Source organism: Amphiura filiformis, chromosome 11, assembly GCF_039555335.1.
Source record: "Amphiura filiformis chromosome 11, Afil_fr2py, whole genome shotgun sequence".
Classification (NCBI taxonomy): Eukaryota; Metazoa; Echinodermata; class Ophiuroidea; order Amphilepidida; family Amphiuridae; genus Amphiura; species Amphiura filiformis.
In genome coordinates this window covers 19,262,621-19,280,868 of record NC_092638.1, presented here as the reverse complement: position 1 = coordinate 19,280,868, position 18,248 = coordinate 19,262,621, and the positions used below count along the sequence as shown (strand labels likewise).

Below are 18,248 nucleotides of genomic sequence, written 5' to 3'. Positions count from 1 at the left end.
AGTATGGACTCTCGAAACGCACCCTAAACGAGTATTACTCAGCGCGTGCAAAACATACCCTAAACAAGTATTTTGCCATTTTTTTTAACACTATAAAGTAAAATTCATGTTCATACTTTTGTTTAATATAAGTAGTTTGATGTTCCTTAATGTTTTACCCTACGATTTGTTCTGATAGAAGCCAAACATAGCCTATTTCACCCTTTTTTATTTTGCCATTAAACTTTGGTACCCTAAAAAAGCCAAGTATTTTGCATGGAAAAGTATACCCTTTTTCCCGATTTTGGCAATTCTGGCACCCTTTGCACTGTACGCGCGTACATCGCCCGTTCGTGAAAAACTACCCTTTTACGCGTTTTTGTACACGAGCATGGTGTCCACCTTGTAATGGCAGTGCCCCCCCCCCCCGGGCATGAGCTCGGTTGTTACGCATTACAGGCCCATATGAGCGCTTCGTTAAGAAATTAAGTGCTAATTAAACAGCTAATTAAGAATTTTGTTTTTGTTTTTTTTGTTGAAATATATACCTTAATATCTTATTAATAAATAGAAACAATTACATCGATGTTAATAATAGTTTAGACTGAATTCTACCAATTAAAAGATCAGTGGTGGGTACATAATGCAATTGGTAGGTCTAATGTTGCTTATGACCTTATAAAAACATCGAACCTGAGACCATAATACCTAAATATGACCTAGTGATGATAATGAGGAGGAGGAGTGACAGACAGGCCTACAGGAAAAGGAGGGGGATGATGATCATCATCATGATGATGGCGACGATGATGACATGGATATATTGGCCTATAAATATAAATGTTAGTTCTTCCGCTTGTTTTTGAGATTTTTTTATTTAGCCCAGCCAATCATGGTTACAAGGGGGGGTGATGATGATGATGATGATGATGATGATGATGATGATGATGATGATGATGATGATGATGATGATGATGATGAAGATGATGATAGGGCGATTTCACGAAAGGTCATTAGTTCAATCTGCAAACATTTTGCTCAAAATTAATTTGATTACGCGATTGCCTGTTGCAACATGGTTTGATTACACCACACAGTGATTACACCATAAGATTACACACGTCTTGGTGAATATTTCTACATATCTCTCCCTTTCAAGTTTGCCGCGTGTGTCATGTCTGCATGTTTGTTTACATTTTTGAGCAACTTTATGAATGAAACAAATTTCCAGCCGCAGACCGCGACCGTGCAGCTCAACATGAGCAAGATTGCATGTTACTGTGGTGAGGTCACGGGCCTTGTGTGAATTAAAAATAGGGGTCCCCGTTTTCCAGGGTCCCCGTTTTACAGATTACCCTGGGTCAATCTGTAAAACGGGGACCCCAAAACGGGACCCCTAAAATTTGTCAGAAGCTTTATGGTGTGATTTTAGGGGTCCCCGTTTTGGGGTCCCCGTTTTACAGATTACCCTAGGTCGATCTGTAAAACGGGGACCCTAAAAACGGGACCCCAAAGTTTTATATGTTGGACAAAAATATATGAAGTCCTTACTACTTTCATAAATCAAAATTGATCTGTCATGACGTAGATCTAATTCAAAGTGGTGTAATATGTGGTGAGGTCACGGGCCTTGTGTGAATTAATTGTGGGTGTGGCCACATAGATGTGTGGTGCGCCAATGTCTTCCGATCCCCAACTCACATTTGTAATATTAGTATATCCATGGTGAATATATTGGCGACATTTGGAGACTCATCAGTCCTAAAATAGAGAGAAAAAACAGGGGTCCCCGTTTTCGGGGTCCCCGTTTTACAGATTACCCTAGGTCAATCTATAAAACGGGGCCCCAAAAACGGGGACCCCTAAAATTTGTCAAAAGCTTTATGGGGTGATTTTAAGGGGTCCCCGTTTTGGGGTCCCCGTTTTACAGATTACCCTAGGTCGATCTGTAAAACGGGGACCCTAAAAAAGGGGACCCCAAAGTTTTGTATGTTGGACAAAAATATATGAAGTCCTTACTACTTTAATAAATCAAAATTGATCTAATCATGACGTAGATCTAATTCAAAGTGGTGCAATATGTACGTGGTGAGGTCACGGGCCTTGTGTGAATTAATTGTGGGTGTGGCCACGTGGATGTGTGGGGCGCCAGGGTCTTCCGATCCCCAACTCACATTTGTAGTATTAGTATATCCATGGTGAATATATTGGCGACATTTGGAGACTCATCAGTCCTAAAATAGAGAGAAAAACAGGGGTCCCCGTTTTCCAGGGGTCCCCGTTTACAGATTACCCTGGGTCAATCTGTAAAACAGGGACCCCAAAAACAAGACCCCTAAAAATTTGTCAAAAGCTTTATGGCGTGATTTTAAGGGGTCCCCGTTTTTGGGGTCCCCGTTTTACAGATTACCCTAGGTCGATCTGTAAAACGGGGACCCTAAAAACAAGGACCCCAAAGTTTTGTATGTTGGACAAAAATATATGAAGTCCTTACTACTTTAATAAATCAAAATTGATCTAATCATGACGTAGATCTAATTCAAAGTGGTGCAATATGTACGTGGTGAGGTCACGGGCATTGTGTGAATTAATTGTGGGTGTGGCCACGTGGATGTGTGGGGCGCCAGGGTCTTCCGATCCCCAACTCACATTTGTAATATTAGTATATCCATGGTGAATATAATGGCGACATTTGGAGACTCATCAGTCCTAAAATAGAGAGAAAAAATAGGGGTCCCCGTTTTCCAGGGTCCCCGTTTTACAGATTACCCTGGGTCAATCTGTAAAACGGGGACCCCAAAAACAAGGACCCCTAGAAATTTGTCAGAAGCTTTATAGGGTGATTTTAAGGGGTCCCCGTTTTCGAGGTCACATTTTTACAGATTACTCTAGGTCGATATGTAAAACGGGGACCCTAGAAGCGGGGACCCCAAAGTTTTGTATGTTGGACAAAAATATATGAAGTCCTTACTACTTTCATAAATCAAAATTGATTTAATCATGACGTAGATCTAATTCAAAGTGGTGAAATATGTGGTGAGGTCACGGGCCTTGTGTGAATTAATTGTGGGTGTGGCCACGGGGATGTGTGGGGCGCCGGGGTCTTCCGATCCCCAACTCACATTTGTAATATTAGAATATCCATGGTGAATATATTGGCGACATTTGGAGACTCATCAGTCCTAAAATAGAGAGAAAAAGGGGTCCCCGTTTTCGGGGTCCCTGTTTGACAGATTACCCTGGGTCAATCTGTAAAACAGGGACCCCAAAACAGGGACCCCTAAAATTTGTCAGAAGCTTTATGGGGTGATTTTAAGGGGTCCCCGTTTTTGGGGTCCCCGTTTTACAGATTATCCTAGGTCGATCTGTAAAACGGGGACCCTAAAAACGGGGACCCCAAAGTTTTGTATGTTGGACAGAAATATAATTATGAAGACCTTACTACTTTAATAAATCAAAATTGATCTAATCATGACGTAGATCTAATTCAAAGTGGTGCAATATGTACGTGGTGAGGTCACGGGCCTTGTGTGAATTAATTGTGGGTGTGGCCACGTGGATGTGTGGGGCGCCAGGGTCTTCCGATCCCCAACTCACATTTGTAGTATTAGTATATCCATGGTGAATATATTGGCGACATTTGGAGACTCATCAGTCCTAAAATAGAGAGAAAAACAGGGTCCCCGTTTTCCAGGGTCCCCGTTTTACAGATTACCCTGGGTCAATCTGTAAAACGGGGACCCTAAAACAAGGGACCCCTAGAAATTTGTCAGAAGCTTTATGGGGTGATTTTAAGGGGTCCCCGTTTTTGGGGTCCCCGTTTTACAGATTACCCTAGGTCAATCTGTAAAACGGGGCCCCTAAAAACGGGGACCCCAAAATTGTGTATATTGGACAATTATATAAGAAGTGCTTACTACTTTCATAAATTACATTTGTAATATTAGTATATCCATGGTGAATATTTTGTCGAGATTTGGAGACTCATCAGTCCTAAAATAGAGTGAAAAAAGTAGGGGTCCCCGTTTTTGGGGTCCCCGTTTTACAGATTACCCTGGGTCAATCTGTAAAACGGGGACCCCAAAAACGGGGACCCCTAAAATTTGTCAGAAGCTTTATGGGGTGATTTTAAGGGTCCCCGTTTTGGGGTCCCCGTTTTACAGATTACCCTAGGTCAATCTGTAAAACAGGGGACCCTAAAACGGGACCCCAAAATAATATATTGGACAATTATATAAGAAGTGCTTACTACTTTCATAAATTACATTTGTAATATTAGTATATCCATGGTGAATATTTTGTCGAGATTTGGAGACTCATCAGTCCTAAAATAGAGTGAAAAATAGGGGTCCCCGTTTTGGGGTCCCCGTTTTACAGATTACCCTGGGTCAATCTGTAAAACGGGGACCCAAAAAACGGGGACCCCCCAGAAATCTGTCGGCAGCTTTATGGGGTGATTTTAAGGGGTCCCCGTTTTACAGATTACCCTAGGTCAATCTGTAAAACGGGGACCCTAAAAACGGGGACCCCAAAATTGTGTATATTGGACAATTATATAAGAAGTGCTTACTACTTTCATAAATTACATTTGTAATATTAGTATATCCATGGTGAATATTTTGTCGAGATTTGGAGACTCATCAGTCCTAAAATAGAGTGAAAAATAGGGGTCCCCGTTTTGGGGTCCCCGTTTTACAGATTACCCTGGGTCAATCTGTAAAACGGGGACCCAAAAACGGGACCCCTAAAATTTGTCAGAAGCTTTATGGGGTGATTTTAAGGGGTCCCCGTTTTACAGATTACCCTAGGTCAATCTGTAAAACGGGGACCCTAAAACGGGGACCCCAAAATTGTGTATATTGGACAATTATATAAGAAGTGCTTACTACTTTCATAAATTACATTTGTAATATTAGTATATCCATGGTGAATATTTTGTCGAGATTTGGAGACTCATCAGTCCTAAAATAGAGTGAAAAAATAGGGGTCCCCGTTTTTGGGGTCCCCGTTTTACAGATTACCCTGGGTCAATCTGTAAAACGGGGACCCCAAAGTTGAAAAACGGGGACCCCCTAGAAATTTGTCAGTAGCTTTATGGGGTGATTTTAGGGGGTCCCCGTTTTCGGGGTCCCCGTTTTATATACTCCCGAATAAAATCTACCATATTAGTTATCATTATTGCTAGTTCGGGTCGGATTGCCGTTATCTGAGTAAATTTGAGTGGTTAGTAAAAAGGAGACCGTGTTAGTAAAGGGGGGAAATGGTAGGGCCTTACCACCGTCGGCAATTGCTATCGCCTTTACCAGCTTAATTACTCAGGTTAAGTGATGCGGTACCATTAAATTGTTAATTGATTTCCTAGCAACGAAGCATGAATACCAAAACAAAATTTTCATACATCTTTTTTTTCTTTGCCTTTTCATTCGTTTCTTTAATTTTTTTATGAGGAAAGGACGGACAATGTATAGGCAAAGGCAAATATTATCGTCAACCAACTCCTCTCCTGGAACACAACCAACTGTCCTCCTGGAGCACTAACCCTAACCTCGGGCCAAGAACATAACCCAAACCCTTAACCCTACCCCTAACCCGAAACCACAGCCCAATTTTGCTATGTAAATACTTCGCCATTTTATTTGTACGTAGCTCGAGGGGGGAGGGGTAAAAAGCTATGTACGCTTTGTACGTATTAGTGAAAATGGCGAAAATTATGGACGGCCCATTAACATTGAAGTGAAAGTTTGGGGTAAAATGTGTCAATAAATGTCATAGTATCGCAACGATAATTATTTACATTTGTCAATGTTAATTATTAATGTTTTGTCGAACCAAAATAGAAGCAATTTATGTTTTACTCATCGTTTATGATTATTTCATTAACCTTATACACCTTTTTCATAATTGCACACCTATCTGCGGTAGATGGGTTAAACATCGATGTCACGTGACAAAAAATATCGAAAGCGAGGACCAGAATGTAGAGAAAGTAAACAATTTGTTTCGTTACAAGCTGGTCTATCTAGAAAGAACGAAAATTACTTTCATTTTTGAATACGACTGGCGTAGTAAAAAACTTAAAACGATTTGTTTACATTCTTGCCCTCGCTTCCAATATTCTTTGTCATGTGACATCGATGCTTACCCCATCTACGGCAGATAGGTGTGCAATGACAAAAAAGTGTTTTGTAAACTGAATACGCTACATACGTTTTGTATTACTTTATAAGGCCATCACGATTGTCAGGTCATATTTTTCCCTTACTTCAAGGCTCTTCACCAGTCTGGCCATCAAACTTCTCTTTTCCACACCGTCCTTGATGAATTAAGGCTATTTCTTTGAAACTAAATGGAGTAGAAAGCTCATAATGGTGTGGAGACTACATGAGACATGGATATTCAAAATACTTAGGGATCCGTTCACAAACACTTGTAAGGGGGGCCTGATGCAAAACAAAATTATCGCGAAATTTCAGCCCCCCCCCCCCCCTTTTGACATGAAAATTATCGGTCAACCCCATAGAAAAGCAAATAAATTCAATTTTCCCAGAAAAATTGTGGTCACTTTTTCAGGGCCCGCTTTAGGAGGGTCCAACATTTTCAGCCCCCCTTTTGCATCAGGCCCCCTACAAGTGTTTGTGAACGGTCCCTTATGCACAAAATCGTCACATCATAAAATAAAATGATATTGTCGGGTGACAATATCGTTTTCTAAAGTAATATTTTTCCTATTTTGATGGAAATTTGTTTGATCAAATTATTTATACGATATGAAAAGTAGATCAAATTATTATGACGGAAGTCAATCACAACAGTTTTCTGTGACCTGTGATTTTTGACCTTTGACTTGTTGAAATTCACAAGTGGGCATTAACCTTTGTTAAATGTTTCATCTTGTGCTCGAAGTTTCATATTTGTAGGTGCAAAAAAGAAACCAAACCAAATTTTGTTATTAAGTTTTACATTGCTGAAAAGAATTATGAATTAGAAAAACATTTGAACAGTTTTAAGAGTGAAGAACTATTTTAAGTCTATCTGGCATTGTCAACATTGGGTGTGTGTTGTTCATATTTACATTGTCTTTACATATTTACGTTGCCTTGAATTGAAGTGTATTAAAATGTGTATTGATCATTGTGTACGCCTCTTAACATTACAGTCACGCGTGATGAGCAAGTTTTAAAAATAAACGACTGATTAATTTTTTTTGTTTAATTATTTACTGTCCTGAATCAAGAATAGCAACTTCAAACATCTATTTTTCGTTTTATTCCTTTTATGGAGCACTTCGTAACCTGATGACTTTCGAAGCTTGGAGCTGCTTGGCTACATTCATAAAAAGACAAGAAATCTACCAAAAAAACGTTGACAACGTAAAGAAATCAGCAAGTTTAAAAAACCCACCTCGGCTCACTTTTTGAAACTTGGTCCCATTTTGAACACCAACAGCAAAACAGTGTTTTTATTTTATTTCAACAGAATACAGCGTTTCCAACAAGATTACAAGCCTACTTGTTATTCGTTTAATTCAATCATTTATCATGATTATTATAAAACAAAACACAATAGGATATTGGCTTACCATGCAAGAACAAGATAACCTTTCAGGTCGTTCCAGAAAGCTTACAATATCGCATCTGCACATTAAAGATACATAATACTTCTGGAAATATTTTAGATTTATATAATTTATATGATAAAGTTTAAATCAGTACCTTTTACAAATGGGACCAAGTTTCAAAAAGTGAGCCGAGGTGGGTTTTTTAAACTTGCTGATTTCTTTACGTTGTCAACGTTTTTTGGTAGATACAAATCTTTTCATTTAAACCATTGCCGTGACGTCACTCTATTCAAATTACTGTTGATTATTATCTACGAATCAACACTTTTCTGAACGAATCAACGGTTAAGTGTGGATTCGTAAGTACGAATCCACCGAATCTACCGGGGATTGAACCCCGGTCGCACGCGTGAGAGGTGTCAATGCTGACCACTACACTATTGCTACCTTGTCAATGATTCACGTAAAAATGCTTAGTTAAGTCTGCCATTGACGTATCGTAGTAAAATCATGGAATATTTTGTTTTTTGAACACAAATTATTAAATTTATTTCAAAATGTGTTCAACATGATATTTTTATTAGAAGCCGATATGACCTGAATTCGGCAATATATGTCCAAAATTAATTAACGGGAATATTTTTTTTTGAAAAAAAAAACCCACACGGAATCGAACCCGCAACATGATAAAATATACATTAACATATGCCTAACACAGAAAAGCTAACATCCAGCGCCTTAGCCCGTTAGACCACGGAGGAATTCGATGCTTCAACAAGTGGTTTTAAAGGTGTTAAAATAACAAGTGAAATAATAAATATCGATTCAATGATGCATGAGAGCATGTGATAAAATCAAATATAATGCTGCAGGTGAATAAAAATATTTTAATCGAAGACTAAATTAGAAGAAAGTGCTTTTAAAAAGTAAATTATAAACATATACAATGAATACAATAAATATATAAATACAATGAATAGGCCTAAAGAAAAAAACATGCAATAAATGAAATAATAATGATAATTTCAAATAAATAAATAATAGATCAATAAATAAATAAATGAATAAAAAAATATAAAACGATGAATAAATAAATAGTTAAATAAATAAAGAAAGAAAGAAAGAAAGAAAGAAAGAAAAAAAAAAAGAAAGAAAAAAAAAAAGAAAAAAAAAAAAAAAAAAAAAAAGAAAGAAAGAAAGAAAGAAAGAAAGAAAAAAAGAAAAAAAAAAAAAGGAAAAAAAAAAGAAAAAAAAAAAAAAAGAAAGAAAGAAAAAAGAAAGAAGGAAAAAAAAAAGAAAGAAAGAAAAAAAGAAAAAAAAAAAGAAAAAAGGAAGAGAAAGAATAAAGAAAAAAGAAAGAATGAAGGAAATAAAGTGAAAAAGAAAGAAAGAAAGAAAGAATGAAAGAAAGAAAGAAAGAAAGGCAGAAAGAAAGAAAGAATAAAAAATGTATCCACTCTCTGGGCCTATTCATTTAAAAAGTGCAATAAATATTCATGCAATAAATGAGAAAATAATAATAATTTTAAATAAATTTTAAATAAATAAGCAATAAATAAATAAATGAATACAAAATATATGAAAAGATGTATAAATAAATAGTTAAATAAATATATAGATAAATGAATAAAGAAAGAATAAAAGAAAGAAAGAAAGAAAGAAAGAAAGAAAGAAAGAAAAAAAAAGAAAGAAAGAAAGAAAGAAAGAAAGAAGAAAGAGAGAGAGAAAGAAAGAAAAGAAAGAAAGAAAGAAAGAAAGAAAGAAAGAAAGAAAGAAAGAAAGAAAGAAAGAAAGAAAGAAAGAAAGAAAGAAAGAAAGAAAGAAAGAAAGAAAGAAAGAAAGAAAAAGAAAGAAAGAAAAAGAAAGAAAGAATAAATAATTTAAAAAAATGTATCCACTCTCTGGGCCTATTCATGTTTGGGGCAATGGTTTAAGTCAGAGAATACACGCGAAAGTATTGATTCGTAGATCCCAATCCACTCGTTATCGCTCGTGGATTCGGATCTACGAATCAATACTTTCTCGTGTATTCTCCTTAACTTAATATTTAGATCTACATAATTGCAGATGTCATCATTTAGTAAAAATCTACCACAAATTTGCGTGTTGTACTGAGCCTGGTCTGAACTGATATCCGCATACAAAATAAAACAAAGAGAATGCTTGAAAACATACTTTGTGCATTATAGTAGTGTTCAGATAATTACCACTGACCCCCCCTCAACTCAACACAAAAGTTGACAACCATGAGAGTTACCAAATCTTTCAAAAGCCCTCTTTTGCAATGATTTTTCATCAAATTTACCCCCCTTTTCATTCAAAATCGAGGACAAAATATGGCCAAAAACAACCCCTTTTTTGCGGTTTTCAATGACTAGAATTTCAAACACCCGCTTTCAATGATTAGAATTTCAAACACCCCTTATCAATGACACTAAATATTGACATAAAATTTCTGGATTTTCTCAATTACCCCTTTTATCAAAATTTCGCAGAGAGTGCAAATTAAATACCCCTATTATGCTTATTTCACTGTCAAATTTTACGGACAGTGCAAATTAAATACCCCCTATTTTGCCAATTTCAAGGTCATTGCTACTGGTAAAAAAAAAACCTTTTCCGCGCAATTTGGTAACTCTCATGGTTGTCAACTTTTGTACCTTTTGAGTTGGGGGCCGGGCCACTGATCAAGTCACATCATGACATGTGTGTGTTTGTTTGTTTGTTCGTTGTTTGGTTGTTTCATCGTTCACAGACTTTCAAACATTTGCTATGAATTTGCCCAGCATAACTGTAGTAACTGAAGTGAGACATTTACAAAACATGTCATGTTTAATCCAGTGGCGTAGCTGCCGGGGGGCAAGGGGCATTGCCTATTTGGGCCCCCGCCCCCTAGTGCAAGAAAAAAAGAGGAGGGAGAGAGAGGAAAAAAAGAGGGAGAGAGAGGGAGAGGAGGGGCAGAGAGATGGGGAATCCATACGATATGCGTCTATCACCCCGCCCCCCCCCCCCCGGGAAATTTGGTGGATTTGGGCTCCGCCCCATACAGTCTTGCCCCTCCTGGAAAAATCCCAGCTACGCCGCTGGTTTCACCAGTTTAAACATTCTGAACATGGTTTCATCTGCCCTATCAAAATCGGAGTAAAACCCTCTATACATATGCATAAATGTTGACGGATCCCTAACCCATTGAATGTAGAGGTCGCTTGCACTACAGGCTATAAATCTGCCTACGTTGGTATCCAAATTTATGTCGAACGCCTTTCCAATAAATGGATATAGTGGAATGAGCTCTAGTGAGTGCACGGTACTATCCAGGGTCCATGCTTACTGGTAAAGCCTACGCACGGAAAACGGGGAGTACCCAAACAAAAAGAGAGTATTATTAAACAAAAAGGGAGTATTACCGTATTTAATAAGGGAGTAACTATTAAAAATGGGTATCTATTTGTGAAAAGCGGGAGGAAAGTAAAAAGGGTTAAAATTAAATAGCGGGAACTATTTGCAAAAAGGGGAAACTATTTGCAAAAAGGGGATATTAAAAAGGGGGAACTATTTGTAAAAAAGGGGAACTATTTACAAAAAGGGGGAAATTAAAAAGGGAGCTATTTGTAAAAAGGGGAACTATTTTCAAAAGGTGGAAATTAAAAAGGGAATTAGGCTAGTTGTAAAAGGGGAACTATTTACAAAAGGAGGAACTAGGGGGAAAGTAAAAAAGGGAACAACTATTTACAAAAGGGGGAACTGTTTACAAAAAGGGGAAAGTAAAAGGAAACTATTTGTAAAAAGAGGAATTTTTGCAAAAGGGGAAATTAAAAGGTGAATCTATTTACAAAAGGAGGAAAGTATTTTGCAAAAGGGGTGGGGTAATTAAAATCGGGGAATAAGTAATAAAAGGGGAATTTGGCGGAGATCAGTATACGTTCTGTCCATTGAGAGCGTTTATAGTCCATTTTCTCAAAGCGGGCACATCTCATTTCATGACGTCAGAACTACGAGTATACTGCTCTGTTTTTAAAAACTAAGTCACAAATTTTGGTAGCAATTATGTCAGAAACAGAAAATAATTCATGAACACCTTTTTGGGACCCCAGAAGCACTTGGTGTACTTAAGTACAAATTATGTCAGGAAGTTTGTGCAGTATTGACAATAATTTTTTTTTGTATTATTTTGATTTCTTGTGTGGATGTGTCTTTCATTCATTTTTTATATGCTATGTGCGTGTGTCTACACACTTTTCTATACCGTACAATCAACAACGAAAATAATTATCAATCGTGAAAGAGCGGTAACTTTTCCCAAGAATCTCATTTAATAGAGTGATATCATGATATCAAGGTGGATAGAACAACCAAAGCCAGCAGGTTTATATAATAATATATACTCCTTTTTATATCTCGCCTTAACTTTTGTCAATTATGAACTGATTTACCAAGACTTCCCAATATGATCAAGTGTTGTTTTGTATACTTAGATATAATGTCACAATTGATATGATCCCACTCGCTTGTCGATGAGTCAAGTTTTGAGTTAGTAAAAACAGTGGAAACACTTCTGCTTTAAAACCTGTGAAAGTTTCAGAAACCATGTGTTTATAGAATAATTGAAGTGAGAGTTAAATGTTCACGAATCATTTTAGTATATCTCAGAACAATATTATGGGGCCGCTTATTAAAAATAACCAGAGGAGGCTGATGTGTTTACTAATGCAGCAGACGAGAGACAGCTTTCTAGCTTTCTGCAAAATATGAATGTTTTTTTAAATAACATTAATACGCCAAAACAATTACCCAAACTTATACATTGTAAATGGCAAAATAAAAGATCCACCTAGCATTGCCTAGTCGGTTAAGTTGTACTTGTAAATAAAACATAAATAAAGTAATGGTTGAAATGTTCATTGCTGATGTTCAAATATCAAATTACAAGTTCTTAGTTTCCATTCCAAGTTTGTGTTATAACGTTAATATTCTGACAAATACGTCGCAATAGTTGAAAGCTTTAAGTAAGAAGGTCTCAGAAGATGTGTGGCGATTCCATTTGGATTGCGTTAGTCATGGTAGAAAAAAATTCGACAGCTAGGTTATAAGAGCGAAGGTCTCAGAAGAACGTGCATACGATGAGTGGCGATTCCATTTGGATTGCGTAGTCATGGTAGAGTAAAATCGACAGGTTATAGAGCAAAATTCTCTTTTGAAAATGTTCGTAGTCATGTGGCCATCCGTTTATATTAGAAGTCATGGTTATCACCCATAATCTGAAAAAATGTGAAAGTTGAAAAGGTAAATGTAAACTGCTCCAAAAAAGAAACTTACCAGGTAAGAAATTTGTCTGTCAAATTCAAACGACAAATTGTGTTACACTAAATGGGATATGAGTGGAAGCAGTGTTAATTGACGCGAATTTTTACACCTCATTTGTTGCAAACGGATGAGTATTTTTGAAGTTATGCTTATTTAACCGAACCTATCCACTGGAATGAAAGTTGCACTCATACCACTTGAGATGGTTGGCAGTATACAGGTGTAATCAGTGCTCTCCTCTTCTTCTTTGCATGACTAACTTTCCTATTGCTTCTTGTGAGGATGAAGAATGATCAAAGTTCAATGACAATTGTGTGAATTCATTGGGGCGGACCTGCAACTTTCAAATTTGATAGTAGGCTTGTTCAAATGAGCATAACTTCAAAAGTTTTGATCTGTTTGCGACAAATGAGGTGTCAAACTCCGCGTAAATGTACACCGCTTCCACTCATATGCTATTCAGTATAATACGATTTGTCGTTTGAACTTGACAGACGAATTTCTTACCTGGTAAGTTACTTTTTGGGACCAGTTTAGTACTAGACATTATAATCATGATAATAGGCATTATATAAGATCATGGAAATAGTAGATGAGAAGGAATCACAACGAAATCGATCGCCTGTGACTAATCATGCTAATCTCTCTTATCTATTCTTCATTACAAAGGAAGAGGACTCAACAAATTCCCTTTTGAGGACACTCATATTGCCGCCATCAGCGTGATTTGGTAGCATAATCTTTGCGAACAAACCAATTTTGAACCGGTTGTTGTGACCTTGGTTGATGAAGCGCACTTTTTACGTTCATTTAGACTGGATTCTATAAACATTTGCAACAAGTTTCTGCATTTTCAAATGCAGAGAAGTCAAAACAATACAAATATTGGGAAATTTAATCAATATTCGTTGTATTTTCGACTAAAGGCACTTTTAATCGTATTTTCGCTGACCCCAAATTCAATTAAAATTTTAAGGTATAAAACAAGTTGTTCCGGTTGTTTCCGAAATATGGGAACAGACATAAAGGAATTGAAAAATAAAATAAAAGTTGTACAGAGAAAAAAACCGAAATGTTACTGCTTTAAATAAAGCTTCACAGAAGAAACTGTGTTGCGCTTATTGAAAACGTTTCACCTTGAACAACAAAATAGAAGTATGTCGACATATTTATATTAAACAACACATATACGTTACATCTTTGCACGTCTGTTAATACATTTGGCTGAAATAATCAACATTTTTAATACGTGGCAAGTGGCATCATTTTTTGTAACCGGTACCAACTAAACAAAAACACCAGAAAAGGACTAATGGTTACCTTTTTTTTTTTGATTGGGAATTTTACAGGGCTAATTATACCTACATGTATTTTAGCTATCTAATCAAGAAGTATCCAAGTAGATGTGATTGAGTGAATACTAACATTTAAATAGGAATCTATTCTTTATACAAATCCTTATTATTGCTTTAAGGGGTATTACACCTTGGCCAATTTTGTGCCTATTTTTGCATTTTTCAAAGAGTTATAGCGCATTGGTGACAAATAAGATATGTATATTATAGGGCAAGGACTACAACTACTGCACTGAAAATTCATTTTTGACTGTAACTCCACAACTGTTGTCTGTGCTGAAATAAAATTTCCAGTGCAGTAGTTGTAGTCCTTGCCCCTATAATATACATATCTTACTTGTCACCAATGCGCTATAATTTTTGAGATAAATGCAAAAATAGGCACAAAATTGGGCAGGGGTGTACTACCCCTTAATGTACCCTAAAATCATTTTCGTAGCATATTTGTGCACAAGCTAAATGTTCGATGACGTCCTATAAACGAAAGTCCATTCGTTAAGAAGCTGAACCCGAGTCCCTGAAATGTAAGTGTGAAATGATGAAACTTCTAACTCGAAATGTCAAATTTGATCGATTTTTTATATAAACGAAATCGAACCTTTTGACACCCTCCCCATAACGAAAGGACGTTATCAAACTTATGGCTTGTTCCCTTAGATACTATATTTTTCTGGAAAATCCCACTTCCAGATTTGTTTTTCCAAAAAACCACCATGCCTCAGGTTAATGCGTTTTATTCGGGGAGGGATGAGGTGTGAGGGATGAGTTTTACTCGAGGAGGGGTGGGGTGTGAGGGGATACGCCACGGGTTTAAATAGTATTATTTTAATAACACAATAACGCAAATACACATCCGAGGTTATTGAAGAAGGCTAAAACCCATGAGCTTTAATATTAATATGACCTCATGAATATTCTCAACTCATCAATTCCGAGCACGAAAATGCAGGTTGTTGATGTCTTATCATTAGAGAATGAATTTGGAGAAAACCTTCTGATAATTACAAACACTCGCTGAGCAGCAAGACCTTCCCTCTAAGCTTTTAATCCGATAAGCTGATTATCTATTTGTTTTCATGAATTGGAAGACATTCTTTGATGTATTACTGAGCTCAATCATCTGAAATTACTGGAGCGTGAGCCACCCAGGCTGGTGGCTCAGCATAGTATTTGATTAACAGAAGGTTTTCTCCAAATTCATTTCCTAATGTAATGATTCCTGCGCGTAATAATAAAATGACCAGAATGACGTTGTATGAAACTATGAATGATATTGATGGACTAAAATGTAAAGGGCGGTTATAATTGAGGTTAATGGCTATGTGTCAGTTACTTTAGACGTCACTATCCGACTGCCTTGCACATGAACATCAACACATGTTTTTACATAAAATCGGTTGAATTGTTCGGAATTAGGCCTATACTACTTTTTTATAATAGTCTTTTAATATGTGACCGTACAGCACGAATGAGCCGTAAATGTCCTCAATTGTATTCTGAGTTACAGTGTAAAATGGGCATGAAGGTCATATTCATAGGTATTTCAATTTGGTGCTACGTGTATCTCATTAAATGAGGTACACGTAGCACCAAATTGAGGTACCTATGAATACGACTTTCATGCCCATTTTACACTGTAACTCAGAATACCATTGAGGACATTTACGGCTCATTCGTGCTGTACGGTCACATATTGGAACTGCATACAGCAATATCTACATACTTCTTCAGTGTTACGCTTTGTGTTCTAATGGAAATATAAAATTGACAAAGCTAACGTTTACTGGAATAATTGAGCTTTTATTATAATAATCCGGGATAATATAGACCTATCACAATAATATTTAATTGAAACATGTTTAGAAGTATAATATTAGCGTATAGCTCATAACATAGGTCTCATTCCCATTGCATTGGTCATCGCCTAGAGATGTAATCCATGTTTATTCAAATTAAGCGCCTAGGTAATAGGGTGTTACCAACAAACCACTTCAGCAAACAAAAGGGAGAAATTTGTTGCAGTCGCTTTTACATACCCTTCTTTTGCTCACCCATTGATACACTTCCCCTAGTTTAAACAACAAGACGCTGTTGGTACAGAAACCAATCTGACGTCCGCTTTGAAGTGAATTTGAGCAAGAAATCGAATCGATATTTTTGAAGTTGCCGTTAAAGTTCCAGTAACTTCATTTCGCAAAGTCTCTATTACCTTCTAACTATGCTTACCTAATCAAGGTCCTATTCTATGCAACCTTGTTGTTTGCAGTCCAAGTCGTCATGACGACGTACTCTAACTTCTGCCACATCAGCTTGCAACTCTTTCAGTTCGGCAAGTGGATCACGACGTACTCGAGCATCATCTTCCACCTCTTTTTAGGTCTTGTAAAGGCGCCGCATGATCTAGGTTCACACAGTGTGCAGTAAATGCTACTGCAGCAATTACAAGGAAGAGTAATAGAGCCTTTGCCATTGTCATCGCAGGTATTATGTGCAACCGGAATATTGTACTGAACGGGTTATATATTATGAGCAACCTGAATATACTAAACGGCTTATATATTATGAGCAACCGATATATGCTGAAAGCCTTATATAGGTAAATTGCGATAAAGAAATCGTGCATGACCTGTTGATCATGCGTGTTATGGCTGCTATATGATCACCGTGTATTTATCATTAACTATATCATATGAACAGTTTGTTTCCAAAAGGGACTAAAATTCTATTTGTTCTATAGTTCTGATAAAATCATAAAATCAACATTATTTTTGAAATAAGGATGTTGCCTTCTTAACATAATATGTCTGTTTTCTGCCCTAAACATGCTTAAGGTTAGCCGAGAGTTTTTCATGCGCTTGATTTCAGAGGGGCGTAAGTTCATAACAGAAACAGCCATGCAGAAAATGAACAAGCGTACCGGGACGTAGGCCTACTTACAATAGAATATCGATCCACGGTCAAGACATGAAAAGGCTATGAAACTTGGCTTAGCTCGTGCCCGGAGCTCGGATGCCGGGGGGGGTGGCACAAGCCGTTTTCGGCAATTTTCACAAGGATTTTATAAATTTTAAAATTGATTGGCACTTCGTCAAGCTACGCCCTGGAAAATGTGTTGATTTTGAATTTATAGCCTTGATATCTTTGATGAAATCAATGCTGCTATTCCCCTGATTACAATGTAGGCCTAAGGGTAGGCAACAACAACAATAGGCCTATCAAAAAGCAATTATTTGTAAATCGAATTTGGGATGAAAATCAACAAGACAGACTTAGCAGGCCTACAAATTTCTGAATTATATAAAGTGAAAAACAATCAATCACGATTCACTGCACTCAGCGAATCAATCAAATAAAACTAAAAAGAAAGGAGCAAGAAAGAATAAAGACATAGGGCCTAGTGAAAAAGAGGAAGAAAGAGAGAGAAACAAAATAAACGAAAATGAAAGAAAGAAAGAAAGAAATGAAAAAAGAAATGAAAAAAGGGAGAAAGAAAAGAGGAAAGAAAGGAAGTAAAAATGAGAAAAGAGAAAAAAAAAGAAAATTCAGCCACACGGAGACTCGAACCTACAAAAATAGTTCACATTAGATTATCAGTCCAATGCTCTATCCACTCGGCCATCGATCAACTTACGCAATAGACTGTTCTCAAAGCGGGTGATATAACTATAATTGGATGCAATTCAAGATGATTACAATCGCGTCCGCATTATGGCTCTTAGAATAAACACGCATGTCGGCGCTGAAATTTTGAACGAACTGATGGAGGAAAACCTCGTTTTTTGCAAAACTAGCTTCAATTTGGAGTGAAAATCAAATGGAATAGCAATTGGCAGAATGTTGAGAAATAATGTAGGTATTCAGATGTCTAAATTAACGTCTCGTAATCAAGATATCGATAATTTCACAAACCAGCTTTTTTCTCAAGCAAATTCTCCAAAATTTTCCCCCCAAAAGGGCTTTTAAAATTTAATCGGTACTGTATTTGGTTCTTCCCCATGGCAACATTATTTCTTTGATCGATTTATAATACAATACGAAAAAGAAGAAAACAA

General features: G+C 36.8%; 1 long non-coding RNA gene across 1 annotated transcript; it reads right to left on the bottom strand.

The window, feature by feature from the left end:
• Positions 1–11,827: 11,827 nt before the first annotated feature.
• LOC140164495 (uncharacterized) lies at positions 11,828–16,832 on the bottom strand. The gene is made up of 2 exons (XR_011860535.1): positions 16,423–16,832; positions 11,828–12,795 (listed from the first exon to the last, which is right to left on the bottom strand). It is a non-coding gene; the product is annotated as an uncharacterized lncRNA (long non-coding RNA).
• Positions 16,833–18,248: the final 1,416 nt, after the last annotated feature.